Consider the following 13261-nt stretch of genomic DNA (forward strand, 5'->3'; position numbering starts at 1 on the left):
CTAGATAACCTTCTTCACTGTAAATTCTACAATGAATTTTGGTGTTATCCCCAAACTTACTAACAATGCCTCCTATAATCTCATCCAAATTGTTTAAATAAATGATAAACAAACAATCAGTAGACTCAGCATCAATCCTTGTGGTACACCGCAGGTCGAAGGCCTCCAGACAAACAACACTACCACCACACTCTCGTACCATCAAGCCAATATTTTATCCAATTGGCTAGCTCTTCCCGAATTCCTGCGATCTATCCTTATTAACCAGTCTATCATGCAGAACCTCGCCGATGGCCGTAACATTTTTATGCTCCCCACAGAAAACGGGTCCTCTCCCTCGAATTTTTCACTCTCAGTGGAATACATCCATTTTATATATAGTTCAACCTTTAGGCCAAGAGGCAATGATATTTTTCAAAACATATCATTGTGGGGAAGTTAGCTAAGCAGAGGGAAGTGTTTCAATGAAGTACTTCAATGACTCGAAATAAAATAGTCACCCAATCAGGGCGGGATGCATTCCGGGGCCACAAGACAAAACAGAATAGATTGTCACATCATCTCAGTGAAACGTATAAACTTCTGACAGGGTTAGACAGACTGGATTCAGGGATGAAGACCTCCCTGGCCAGAGAATCCAGAAAAAGGAGCCTTGGTTCCAGGATATACAGTAAGCCTTTTTGAATGGGGATGAGAGAAATGTCAGAGGGTAGTGATCCTGAATAGATATCAATCTTGATGCTAAAGTGGTCAAGGTGATTGGAGGGAGAGAAAATATGGTGTTCAGAGACAGCCATGATTGTGGTGAAAACAGAACAGGATCATTGGGCCAAACAACCAAATCTGCAGCTATTTTCTATCGAGTTTTGACAAGATTTGCAGCTCAGGTTGAGGTTCTGGATGTGAGTTTGCTCGCTGAGCTGGAAGGTTCGTTTTCAGACGTTTCATCTGTTTAGGCAGATAAATAGAAAGCGGGACATAACACCAGCACTTCACCGGAGGCTCACTGATGATGCTACCCAGAATGGTGACGAAACATCTGAAAACGAACCTTCCAGCTCAGCGAGCAAACTCACATCCACTATTTTCCATGTTTCTATTCCGCTTGGAAACATATGCAGTACCAGCAATAAAACAGTGATTTAACATAGATTTGTTAAAAGCAGGTTCTATCTGACAAACTGTACTGGTTCTTTGAGGAAGTAACACAGGAAGAAGCAGTTGCTTATGTCCATACGGACTTTCTAAAGGTAATTGATAAATTATTAAATAAATCTGTTTGGCAAAATTTAAGCTGAAGCAATTAAAAGGATGGCGGTAGTATGATTTCAGAAGCTGCTAAAAGACAAAACACAGTATATTACCCAACAGGACACAATTTCAAAATTCCTGCATGATGTAAAACTGAGAAATATTGTGAATATTTAGAGGTGGAAAAGCAACAGCCTTCAGGAGAAGATAGAGGACTCGGTGAAATTTAATGCAGAAAAATTTGAAGCTTCACGCTTGGGGCAGAAAGAATACAGAGGCACAATTTAAATTCAATGGTACAAATTGAAACAAAATTTGGGGACTGAGATTACAGGTGTATGTACGGAAATCATGGATGGCAACAGAATATAGTGCTTCTTAGCTTTGTGCACAATACAAAAGGATGACAAACATTCTTAAGTTGACAGGGCCTGTACAATTCTGCAGATCACTCTGAAGGAAATGTACCAGTTTTGGTGAGCTGAGGTGGTGATTCACCAGAATGATCTAAAAAATTAAGGAATCTAGTGAATATGGAGCTTCTGAAGAAACTGAAATTGTCCTGTCGGAGCAGAAAATAGTAAAGGGGTGGGGGTGGGGGGGGGGGGTCTAGTGTTAAGCATAATGTAGGGGTGCCAGTGCTAGACTGGGGTGGACAAAGTCAAAAATCACATGACACCAGGTTATTTGAAATCACAGGCTTACATGAGAACACACAAATTTTATAGGCAGAGAGATGAAGGACAAAGAGATAAAAGGATCATACAACTGGTGAGTGGAGTGAATAAACCCAAAATGGCTGGCTGACTGCCTCCTGTTGAATCTTTACTTTTACTCATTCATACATTCCTGCATTCTAGAAAGCGCAGAAACAAGATATCGGGAACTTTGTTAGAAAGGAAACGCAAGTTTCAATTGATTAAGATGCAAATTCCAGAATCTGTTTCAAATCATTACCGCAAGGTATGTAGATTGTGCCTGTACTCCTTGGAATTTAGAAGAATAAGAAGAGACCTTCAAGAAACACACAATTTGTAGTTAGAGTCAATCAACGTGGCATCTTTCTGCTTTCGGAATAAAACTAGCTTGATTTCAGGTTAAAACTCAGACAGATTCTGGACAAGGCTTCACACCTAGAATTAAGTGTCTAACCTCAGATGTCACCTTTTGTATATTCCTATCAGTCTGCCCGTTTGAAGATTGGAAAGTTAGGCAGACACTGATGAAACCTTTAATTTTCTGGGGGCAGTGGCTTGAAACAGATTCTGGAATTTGCATCTTAAATCAATCAAAACTTGCACCTCCTTTCTTCATACCCTGCTTCTGCAATTTCCAGAATGCAGGAATGTATGAAAGATTAAAGATTCAACAGGAGGCAGTCAGCCAGCCATTCTAGGTTTGTTCACTTCACTCACACCAGTTGTATGATCCTTTGATCTCTCTGCCTATTAACTTGGGGTCTATGTGCTCTCCTCTCACTGCAACTAATGAAGGGGCTGCGTTCCGAGAGTTTGAGATTTCAAATAAACCTGTCGGACTATAACCTGGTGTCTTGTAATGTAATGCAGCTTTGATGGTGCAGACACTAAGCAACTATTGTCATGTAGGAGAGTGACTAATCAGAGAGGAGGGATTGAAGAGAACTAGCAAAGAATCAGACCCAAGATTAGAAAAGTCTGACCAGAAATGTGCCGCTGAAAAGAACAATGAAATACGTGCAACCCCCAATTCTGAGATTATGCCCTCTGGTCCTAAAATCTTCCTCGACAGGATCCATCCTGTCAAGTCTCCTGAGAATCTTCTATGTTTCAATAAGGTCTCTTCTTACTCTTCTAAATTCCAATGAGTACAGGCACAATCTACTCAAATTTTCTTCATAAGATAGTTCCTATAACTAATATCAATCCAGTGAACCATCTCTAGATTGTCTCCATTCCCAGTAGATCATTCCTCAGATAAGGGGCCCATAACTGTTCAGAGTACTCCAGCTGTGGTTTGACAATGACTCAAGTTTTAGCAAAACCTCCCTAATTTTATACTCCATTCCCTTTGAAATAAAGGCCCTCACTCCTGGATAAGTTAAAATTATAACATCCCAGTGTTACACAAAGTCAGACCTGTCATCAATAATGTAAACCAGTGTTATACAAGGACTGACATGTCTTGTCTGGTAATATACCCACGTTATACAGCAACAGACCTGGCCCCACGAATACTGTGCACCAGTATTATAAAGCAACAAACCTGTTCCCCACCACTGTACCCCAGCACACAGCTAGGTCTGGATACCCAAAGGAGAGGCAGCATTGACAAAAGGGACAGACAGTGGACTGGCAGCAATGACTAGAGAAGTGTCAGATAGGGAACAGGAGGTATAGAACCCACACATCACTAAGCCCATGGCAACAACTTGGATACAGCAGTCATGGAGGCAACTGAGATCCTACAGCCCATTACAGATACACAGGAACCCATTTCAGGGACTCAGACCAATGTAAAGCAGCAACCAGAGTAGCAGCAGAGGGGAAGCAGGAAGAAAGAGAGATCAGCCCTATTGTAGTAAAACCTTTGCATTATTTTCAGTGTTACAAGATGATGCTGGAGCACAGCAAAACTTTCCATGTAACATGTGAAAAATGAGACAATAAATCTAAATCATTAAACAGCGGCAGACCTGTCCCCACCGGCGCTGAGCCCCAGCGTTAGACAGCAACAGACCTGTCCCCACCGGCGATGAGCCCCGGTGGCAGACAGCGGCAGACCCGTCCCCACCGGCGCTGTACCCCAGTGTTATAGAGCGACAGACCTGTCCCCACCGGTACTGTACCCCAGTGTTATACAGCGACAGACCTGTCCCCACCGGTAATGTACCCCAGTGTTATAGAGCGACAGACCTGTCCCCACCGGTACTGTACCACAGTGTTATGCAGTGACAAACCTGTCCCCACCAGTACTGTACCTCAGTGTTACTCAGTGACAGACCTGTCCCCACCGGTACTGTACCCCAGTGTTATGCAGTGACAGACCTGTCCCCACCAGTACTGTACCCCAGTGTTATACAGTGACAGACCTGTCCCCACCGGCACTGTACCTCAGTGTTACTCAGTGACAGACCTGTCCCCACCGGTACTGTACCCCAGTGTTATGCAGTGACAGACCTGTCCCCACCGGTACTGTACCCCAGTGTTATGCAGTGACAGACCTGTCCCCACCAGTACTGTACCCCAGTGTTATACAGTGACAGACCTGTCCCCCACCGGTAATGTACCCCAGTGTTATAGAGCGACAGACCTGTCCCCACCGGTACTGTACCACAGTGTTATGCAGTGACAAACCTGTCCCCACCAGTACTGTACCTCAGTGTTACTCAGTGACAGACCTGTCCCCACCGGTACTGTACCCCAGTGTTATGCAGTGACAGACCTGTCCCCACCAGTACTGTACCCCAGTGTTATACAGTGACAGACCTGTCCCCACCGGCACTGTACCTCAGTGTTACTCAGTGACAGACCTGTCCCCACCGGTACTGTACCCCAGTGTTATGCAGTGACAGACCTGTCCCCACCGGTACTGTACCCCAGTGTTATGCAGTGACAGACCTGTCCCCACCAGTACTGTACCCCAGTGTTATACAGTGACAGACCTGTCCCCACCGGCGCTGTACCCCAGTGTTATACAGAGACAGACCTGTCCCCACCGGTACTGTACCCCAGTGTTATACAGTGACAGACCTGTCCCCACCGGCGCTGAGCCCCAGTGCTATACAGTGACAGACCTGTCCCCCACCGGTACTGTACCCCAGTGTTATACAGTGACAGGCCTGTCCCTACCGGCGCTGAGCCCCAGTGTTTTAATCGAGTGACAATGTTGTTCTATAGCCCTGGCTGGAGGAGCAAAGTCTCCATTGCTGTTTCCTGGGGCCGGTCAGAGTTCTGTCTTTGTTTCTGCAGCAAGTTCCTGACAGTTCTGCCCCAGCGAGTCCAGAGAGGCTCAGAAACAGGACTAAGCTCGGGGGTAGGCCACAGGTCGCAATCGTTGGGGATCGTGGTGGGGGGGGGGGGGGGGGGCTATTTTCAGAACAGACCACCGCCTTCGCCGTTCCGTTACCGAGGCTCCGAGCTTCCCCAACCCCACCACATTCCCCCACTTCCCCTCGCCGAAGGCCTTAAACCTTTCCTCAACCCTGAGGCCCCGCTGCTCTTACCCGAGTGCTGAGCATCCAGGCCGCAGGCGGCGGAATCTCTCCCGGGTCAATTCCGGGCCTGGCCCCCGCTCTCCGTCCTCCTACTCCTGCCGCCGCTGCCTCCCGGGAGGAACGTCCGGCACCGGGAGGAAAATAAAAACTCCCCTTTTTTTGCGCCGACGAAAAATTTCCCTTCGCGGGGCGCCCGAATCTGGCAGAGTGCGCTTGCGTCACAGCGGGGCACAGCCACTGCGCCTGCGCCGAACCTGAGTCCCATCAGTGCGCCTGCGTGGAAGCCGGGCCCGGCCGGTGCACCTGCGTGCCAACAGTGGCCTGCGCCTGCGCATTTGTGGTTCTGTGGGCCAGAAGGTGTGAAAATCTATTGAAACCCAGGGATTAACCCCAATGAATTAAACAGAACTGAACTAGATCTCATTGAAACAATAGATGAAGACAGTGGCTGCCTCATGTCTTGTTAGACGTTGATTTGTGCTGTGGTGTTCATCTTTTTCCTGGGCATTGCCTTTTGGGGCTCAGGAAAGGACCGCTTTGCAGAACACCTCCGCTCAGTTCGCAACAAACAACTGCACCTCCCAGTCGCAAACCATTTCCACTCCCCCTCCCATTCTCTTGATGACATGTCCATCATGGGCCTCCTGCACTGCCACAATGATGCCACCCGAAGGTTGCAGGAACAGCAACTCATATTCCGCCTGGGAACCCTGCAGCCATATGGTATCAATGTGGAACTTCACCAGTTTCAAAATCTCCCCTTCCCCTACTGCATCCCTAAACCAGCCCAGTTCATCCCCTCCCCCCACTGCACCACACAACCAGCCCAGCTCTTCCCCCCCACCCACTGCATCCCAAAACCAGTCCAACCTGTCTCTGCCTCCCTAACCGGTTCTTCCGCTCACCCATCCCTTCCTCCCACCCCAAGCCGCACACCCATCTACCTACTAACCTCATCCCACCTCCTTGACCTGTCCGTCTTCCCTGGACTGACCTATCCCCTCCCTACCTCCCCACCTACACTCTCTCCACCTATCTTCTTTACTCTCCATCTTCGGTCCGCCTCCCCCTCTCTCCCTATTTATTCCAGTTCCCTCCCCCCATCCCCCTCTCTGATGAAGGGTCTAGGCCTGAAACGTCAGCTTTTGTGCTCCTGAGATGCTGCTTGGCCTGCTGTGTTCATCCAGCCTCACATTTTATTATCTTGGAATTCTCCAGCATCTGCAGTTCCCATTATCTCTGATACTATCTTGGCATGACTGTCTGCTATAGTCCCTGTATTTTATTGCTTCTCTCCTTTGTGTATTCAGTTGCAAGCTTTCTAATTTCATGTTTGTCTCAAAGAAGTTTGCATGAGAAAATAAGCTGCTGAAGCTTTAAAAATGTTCATCTTCACAAAGTGGAGCCCCACCCTCTGCAAACACAAGGGATATGTTTAAGATTTGCATTCTTCTTTTGTTTGCATTACCTGGGAACTTGTGTGCTTTCTTCATGGCAAGGCCTCAATCCGTCAGTGTCAAACTGTCTACTGTTGGAACCCTTGCTGATTTTTTTCATTTTTCTTATTCTTTTATCAGTTTTGATCTTGAGCTGAAGATGACTTGTGAATGTTGTGAAACAGCTTGTGATAGAAGGAAAAGGACAGATCAAACAAGCCTTTGTTTATTCATCAGGCCAGGTCTGGAAGATCACAAGCTGATTCTTGACCAAAAGGGTTCCTACAACCATTGCAATCCAGGAATTGTATGTAAACAAGATAATAAAATGTGAGGCTGGATGAACACAGCAGGCCAAGCAGCATCTCAGGAGCACAAAAGCTGACGTTTCGGGCCTAGACCCTTCAGAGGGTCTGATGAAGGGTCTAGGCCCGAAACGTCAGCTTTTGTGCTCCTGAGATGCTGCTTGGCCTGCTGTGTTCATCAGCCTCACATTTTATTATCTCGGATTCTCCAGCATCTGCAGTTCCCATAATCTCTGATTGTATGTAAACAGATAGCTGAAGTTGGCTATTAATGAGGTTTGTACCTGGGAGTTGGTTCCAGCAGGTCTGGAAGAGACTCGATGTCCAAACAGATGGCAGATGTTGAAATGTAATTGAGGCCTTGGGAACGGACAGTCTATTGGGGAGGAAACGATAAAGACTACAGAGTCCAAAGCTGTGAGGCTGGAGAAACACAGCAGGACAGACAGCATCAGAGGAGCCAGAAAATCAATGTTTTGGGTCGAAACTTTTCGTCAGGTCCTGACAAACAGTTTAACCTTGATATATTGACTTTCCTGCTCCTTTGATGCTGTCTGACCTGCTGTGTTTTTTCAGCTTCAAGCTTATAGATTCCCCCTGTTAGGGAGGAACTGGAGTTGGAGTTGTTTTTGAATTGTGTTATCTGAAGGAAATGAGCTTGGCTAGTATGAAGCAGCATGTCAAATTGTAAAGACCCTGCCTAATCTCCCAGACCAGCTTTTGGAAGCCCAGAGATTAGAAAGATGTATTAGAAGCATTACCACCTTTTCCTGAATGAGCTGAGAAGGTGACCCTGATTGATTATTCCTGAAAAGCAACCAAGCTCTCCACATCTATGCCTGTGAAACTGTCGGAGGCTGAGGGCTGACCTACAGGGATTTATAAAATCATGAGGGGCATGGAGGATGAATAGCTGATGTTTTTCCCCTGGGATGGGTAAATCCAAATCTTTGAGTACATATGTTTAAGGTGAGATGGGAAAGATTGAAAAAGGACGTAAGGGATAACTTCTGTGCGGAGGGTGGTGCGTGAATGGAATGGGCTGCCAGAGGAAGTGGTGGAGTGTGGTACAATTACAACTTGTGAAAAGCCTCTGGATGTGTAAATGAATAGGAAGGGTTTGGAGGGATATGGACAACTTGCTGGTAAATGGGACTAGATTAATTTGGTCAGCATGGATGAGTTGTTCCAAAGTGTCTTATTTCCATGTTGTACATCTCTCTGACAGTATAACACATTGTGAAAGCTGTTTAACTAATCTGGCCAGTTCCATTATTTTCTTTCAAAATCCTTTAATTGTGTTTTTTTGTATGTCTGTCTTCTGTGTAAATGATAACAAATGTTTCGGGTTTAAAGCATAGATATTAATCTGATTATGTTGTTGTTTAAGTATTTTTTTCTGTTGTAGCTATTGTGTATGTACTAAGGGTTAAATTTCTTGTTTGTGATGCAAAAACAGTGTCTGAAATTAATTATTGACAAAGTCTGGGATTGATTATTGAATTGTCTGGTTAGGAACCATTGGAGTAACTATTGGGCACCTCTGATGGTTTAATTTTACTGTGTTGCAAATACAGAGGTAGAAAGGCTGATTTGATTCTGTGTCTGTATCTTGACCCTAATAATCAGCATACTTTCTCTCTTAATGTAAATTGTTCAGCTCATTTCAAATTTGACACTCTTTATCAGTACAGGCGAAAAGCTGAAGCAAAATGCCACTGTCTACAGAATATTCATGTTCTATTCTACCAAGGGACAGTTTTTAAAAGATCATATTTTTCTTGGATGTCCTTGGTATTTGCTTTAAAACGTACATTAATTTCATTCAAGATTAGCTACAGATAACTAGAAATTAATGTTTAGAAATGCAGTTGCAATCTGGGAGGTGCAGCAACCAGTTTGATCTCAGCACCCTGCCGCAAACAACCCTGTGATAATGAACTAGTTATCTGCTAAGTGGTAGTAGGCTCTGTGGTGGAAGTTGCTGAACTAACAGCAGGGGTGTTGTGAAGGTGTCAAGTATGTGTGCCTGAGAGAAGCAAATCCAGTTCCCAGTGCCCTTTGAATGTGCACTAACATCTGAAGAAGGACTGAGGCTCCAGAAGAGATAATGGGAACTGCAGATGCTGGAGAATCCAAGATAATAAAATATGAGGCTGGATGAACACAGCAGGCCCAGCAGCATCTCAGGAGCACAAAAGCTGACATTTCGGGCCTAGACCCTTGGATCTAGACCCGAAACGTCAGCTTTTGTGCTCCTGAGATGCTGCTGGGCCTGCTGTGTTTATCCAGCCTCACATTTTATTATCTGAGGCTCCAGAAGCTTGTGTTTTCAAATAAACCTGTTGGATGACAACCTGGTGTTGTGTGATTTCTGATCTTGTCCACCCCAGTCCAACACTGGCACCTCCACATCATCACTTTTTACAATTTTGACCCCTACTGCATGAAAGAGGAGTTTGCATATGTAAAATGCATTTCATGTCCAAGGATGTCATTGAATGCACTGTACCCAATGAAGGGTTTTTTGAAGGAATTACCGTGACACAGGACATGGAATGGATTTGTGCACAAAAACTAAACAGTAACAAGATCACGACCAGTGACATTGGCTGAGGGATAAATATTGACCAAGACTTAGGAGAGAACAGAGGAACATAGAAATTAGGAGCAGGAATAGGAGGTTCAGCCCTTCAAGCCTGCTATGCTATTTAACATGATCATGGCTGATCTTATCCTGGTTTCAACTCCACTCTCCTGTCTGCTCCCCATAGTTCTTTATCCTGCTTTTTGATTTGATTTGATTTGATTTATTGTTGTCAAATGTCCCTAAGTGCAGTGAAAGGTTTTGTTTCAAGTGCAGTACAGGCAGATCATACCATACAAAGATCATAGGGTGATTGAACAGAGCGAGGAATACAAAGTTAGGGCTGCAAAGAAGGTGCACAAAAGCCAGATCTCCATTAGATTTGGAATTTGAGAGGTCCAATCAGAAATCTAATAACATCTGTTCTGAAGCCTGTTGGTACATGTATTTAAGTTTTTGTAACTTCTGCCTAATGGAAGAGGTCAGAAGACATTATATTTGGGTTGGGAGGGGTCTTTGAAGGGCCTTTCTTGAGAACCATATCTACTTCATTCTTCAATCTGCTGATTGATTCTGCCTCCATTTCTCTCCAAGGGCAGTGAGTTCCATGGATTCACAGTCCACTGAGAGAAATAGTTTTTCCTCATCTAAGTTTTGAACCAACCTCCTCTTGGTATGTATCTATGACTTCTTGTTTGAGACTGACCCACAAGGTTGAACATCAGTTTAACATCCACCTTATTAATCATTGTCAGCATTTGAATACTTCAATCAGATCCCCTCCTCATTCTTTTGAACTCCAGTGAGTACAAGCCCAAGCTATTCAACTGCTCCTGACACAATAACCCTTTCATCCCTGGAATCAGTCTGTTCCTTGTTAAGGCACAGATTATTTTTCACCTTTTCACAATTCCTGTTCCTCTCAGGAATATACTTTAATTGAGAAGTATTTAGCATCTCCTTAAGCATTTGCCACTGTTCTTCAACTGCCCTGCCCTTTAACATTTTTGCCCAGTCCACTTGGGCCATCTCCTTCCTCAGGTCTGTATAATTATCTTTGCCCAACACTTAAACTGTTGTGTGTGACTCTGTCTTTACTCTTTCAATCTGAATTTGAAACTTTAGCATGTTGTGATCACCCTTTCCATTTCTCCATCCTTCCTTCCTCATTATATCAAACCAAATCTAGAGTAACCACTTGTCCGGTTGGCCCCATGACATGCTTCTCTAACAAATAATCCCTCATATACACTATGAATCATTATTTGAGGCTACCCTGGCCAAGTTGATCAATCCAGTCAATATGCATATTCAAATTACCCATAATTACCACTGTGTCCTTCACACAAACTGTCATTATTTCCTAGTTTAAACTATGCCCTACTTCAGAAGTATAAATCAGGGGTAGACCATTTAGAACAGAGTTGAGAAAAAACTTCTTCACCCAGAGAGTGGTGGATATAGGGAATGCTCTGCCCCAGAAGGCAGTGGAGGCCAACTCTCTGGATACTTTCAAGAAAGAGATAGACAGAGCCCTTAAAGATAGTGGAATCAAGGGTTATGGGGATAAGGCAGGAACAGGATACTGATTGTGGATGATCAGCCATGATCATAATGAATGGTGGTGCTGGCTCAAAGGGCCGAATGGCCTACTCTAGCACCTATTGTCTATTGTCTACTGTCTACTGTTTGGGGGCCTATAAATCACTCCTACCAGAATATGCATTCCCTTGATTTTTATTTCTACTCAGACTGATTCATTTTTGCCCCTAGTGCCAATATCATTTCTTAATACAACCTAGATAGTATCCGTAATCAACAAAGCAACTCCACCTCCTTGCAGCATCTCAGGAGCACCTGAGATGCTGCTTGGCCTGCAGTGTTCATCCAGCTCCACACTTTGTTATCTTGGATTCTCCGGCATCTGCAGTTCCCGTTATGTCTGAACTCCACCTCCTTCTTGTCTTTCCTTTTGGAATACTGCGTACCATTGGACATTTAACTCCTAGTTCTGATCTTCGTGTACCTATGTTTTAGTAAGCACCACAAGGTCGGGCTCATTTGCCTCCATTTGTGTTGTCAGCTCATTGACTTTATTCCGAACACTGTGTGCATTTAGATACAAGGTTTTGAAGTAAGTCCTTTTGGTTTGTCTTTTTCTTTTTACTACACTTTCCACATTCATCTTTATTTATTAATCCCTGATAACACTGAGGCTCATCTCTATCATTTACTCCAACTTTCAACTCACATTTTAATCTTTTAAGATTCCTTCCCTCACCATGGTCGTTAGATTAGCCTTGCCTGTTTTAACCTCTACTTCTTGCTCACTTTTTGACCTACTGCTTTTATTCCAGCTCCCTTGCCTTATTAGTTTAAATCCACCCAAGGTGCATTAGTAAACCTCCCTGCCAGGATGTTGATGCTCACTCAGTTAAGATGTAATCCATTATTTTTGTACAGGTCCCACCTGTCTTGGAAGAGATTCCAATGGTCCAAAAGTCTGACACCATACCCCGTGCACCAGCTCTTTAGCCTTGTGTTAAGCTGTACTATCTTCCTATTCCTTTCCACATGATCATGTGGCACTGGGACCAATCCCAACATGAGAACATCTTGCCTTCCCTCTCAATCCTTCTCCTCCCGCTTTCCTCTACCACTCTGTAGCGATTGTAATGAATTCAGCCAAGAGAGCCTCATAGAATAGGAATTCCCTGATTGGGGCTGTTAATAGGGTCCAATCAGCAATCCCTGGCCACAGATGTAAACAGGATTGTCAGAAGTTCTGTTCGCTCTGAGAAAGCTGAAGAAGACTCCGCACCTGGTTAAGCATGAAATTCCTGGACCTGGTAGGGGAGAGGGCAAAATGGCATCAGGAACGCCAATGCCAGACACAAGACTCTGAGTGAGAGAGACAGTTTATTTCAGGGAATGGCCATGCAAAGGTAAGATGCATAGTCGACACAAGGTTGGGTCCTGTGACGTACAAAATTCAGGCAGGTGAGGCGGTCCTGAACAAGCACATGGACCGCATTAAAGCTGCAAGTTGGTGAACAGGGCAGGAGTAACACATGCCCGGCCCCTCAGAAGAGCGTGAAAGGCCGTCAGAACCCATAGGTTCTCCTCCATCTAGCACCAAAGAAACCTAGGAGTCTAAGATGGACACGGCAGGCATCACAGCCTCAACACATTTACCAACCAAAGAAGAGGATGAACTTCCTCTGAGATGCTCTGGCCTGAAGAGGCAAGCTATGGTCCTGTACACACTCCCTGTGTACAGGAGAAACCGGGCCAGGTGTGAAAATGCCCCACAACAGGCTACAAGAAGAAGAACAGGCCCATGCCTCCAGGCTTAAAGAGGGTGGGATGTCATGATTGTAATGAAGTTAGTCAGGTGGACATCGTAGAATATGAGTTCCCTGATTGGGGCTGTTAACTTGGTCCAATCAGGGAGCCCTGGCTGATAGATACAAACCTGGAGTGTCTG

The 13261-nt window shown here is 45.0% G+C and overlaps 1 protein-coding gene across 3 annotated transcripts in view; it reads right to left on the reverse strand.

Moving 5' to 3' along the window:
• map3k2 (mitogen-activated protein kinase kinase kinase 2) overlaps positions 1-5658 on the reverse strand; it is a 128005-nt gene extending 122347 nt beyond the window's left edge. For all 3 annotated transcript variants that reach the window (XM_059647594.1, XM_059647592.1, XM_059647593.1), the window contains exon 1: positions 5456-5658. The gene's annotated coding sequence lies outside the window, so the exon portion shown is untranslated. The remainder of the gene's footprint in view (positions 1-5455) is intronic.
• Positions 5659-13261: the final 7603 nt, after the last annotated feature.

This window comes from Stegostoma tigrinum, chromosome 7 (genome assembly GCF_030684315.1).
Source record: "Stegostoma tigrinum isolate sSteTig4 chromosome 7, sSteTig4.hap1, whole genome shotgun sequence".
In the NCBI taxonomy this organism is placed as follows: Eukaryota; Metazoa; Chordata; class Chondrichthyes; order Orectolobiformes; family Stegostomatidae; genus Stegostoma; species Stegostoma tigrinum.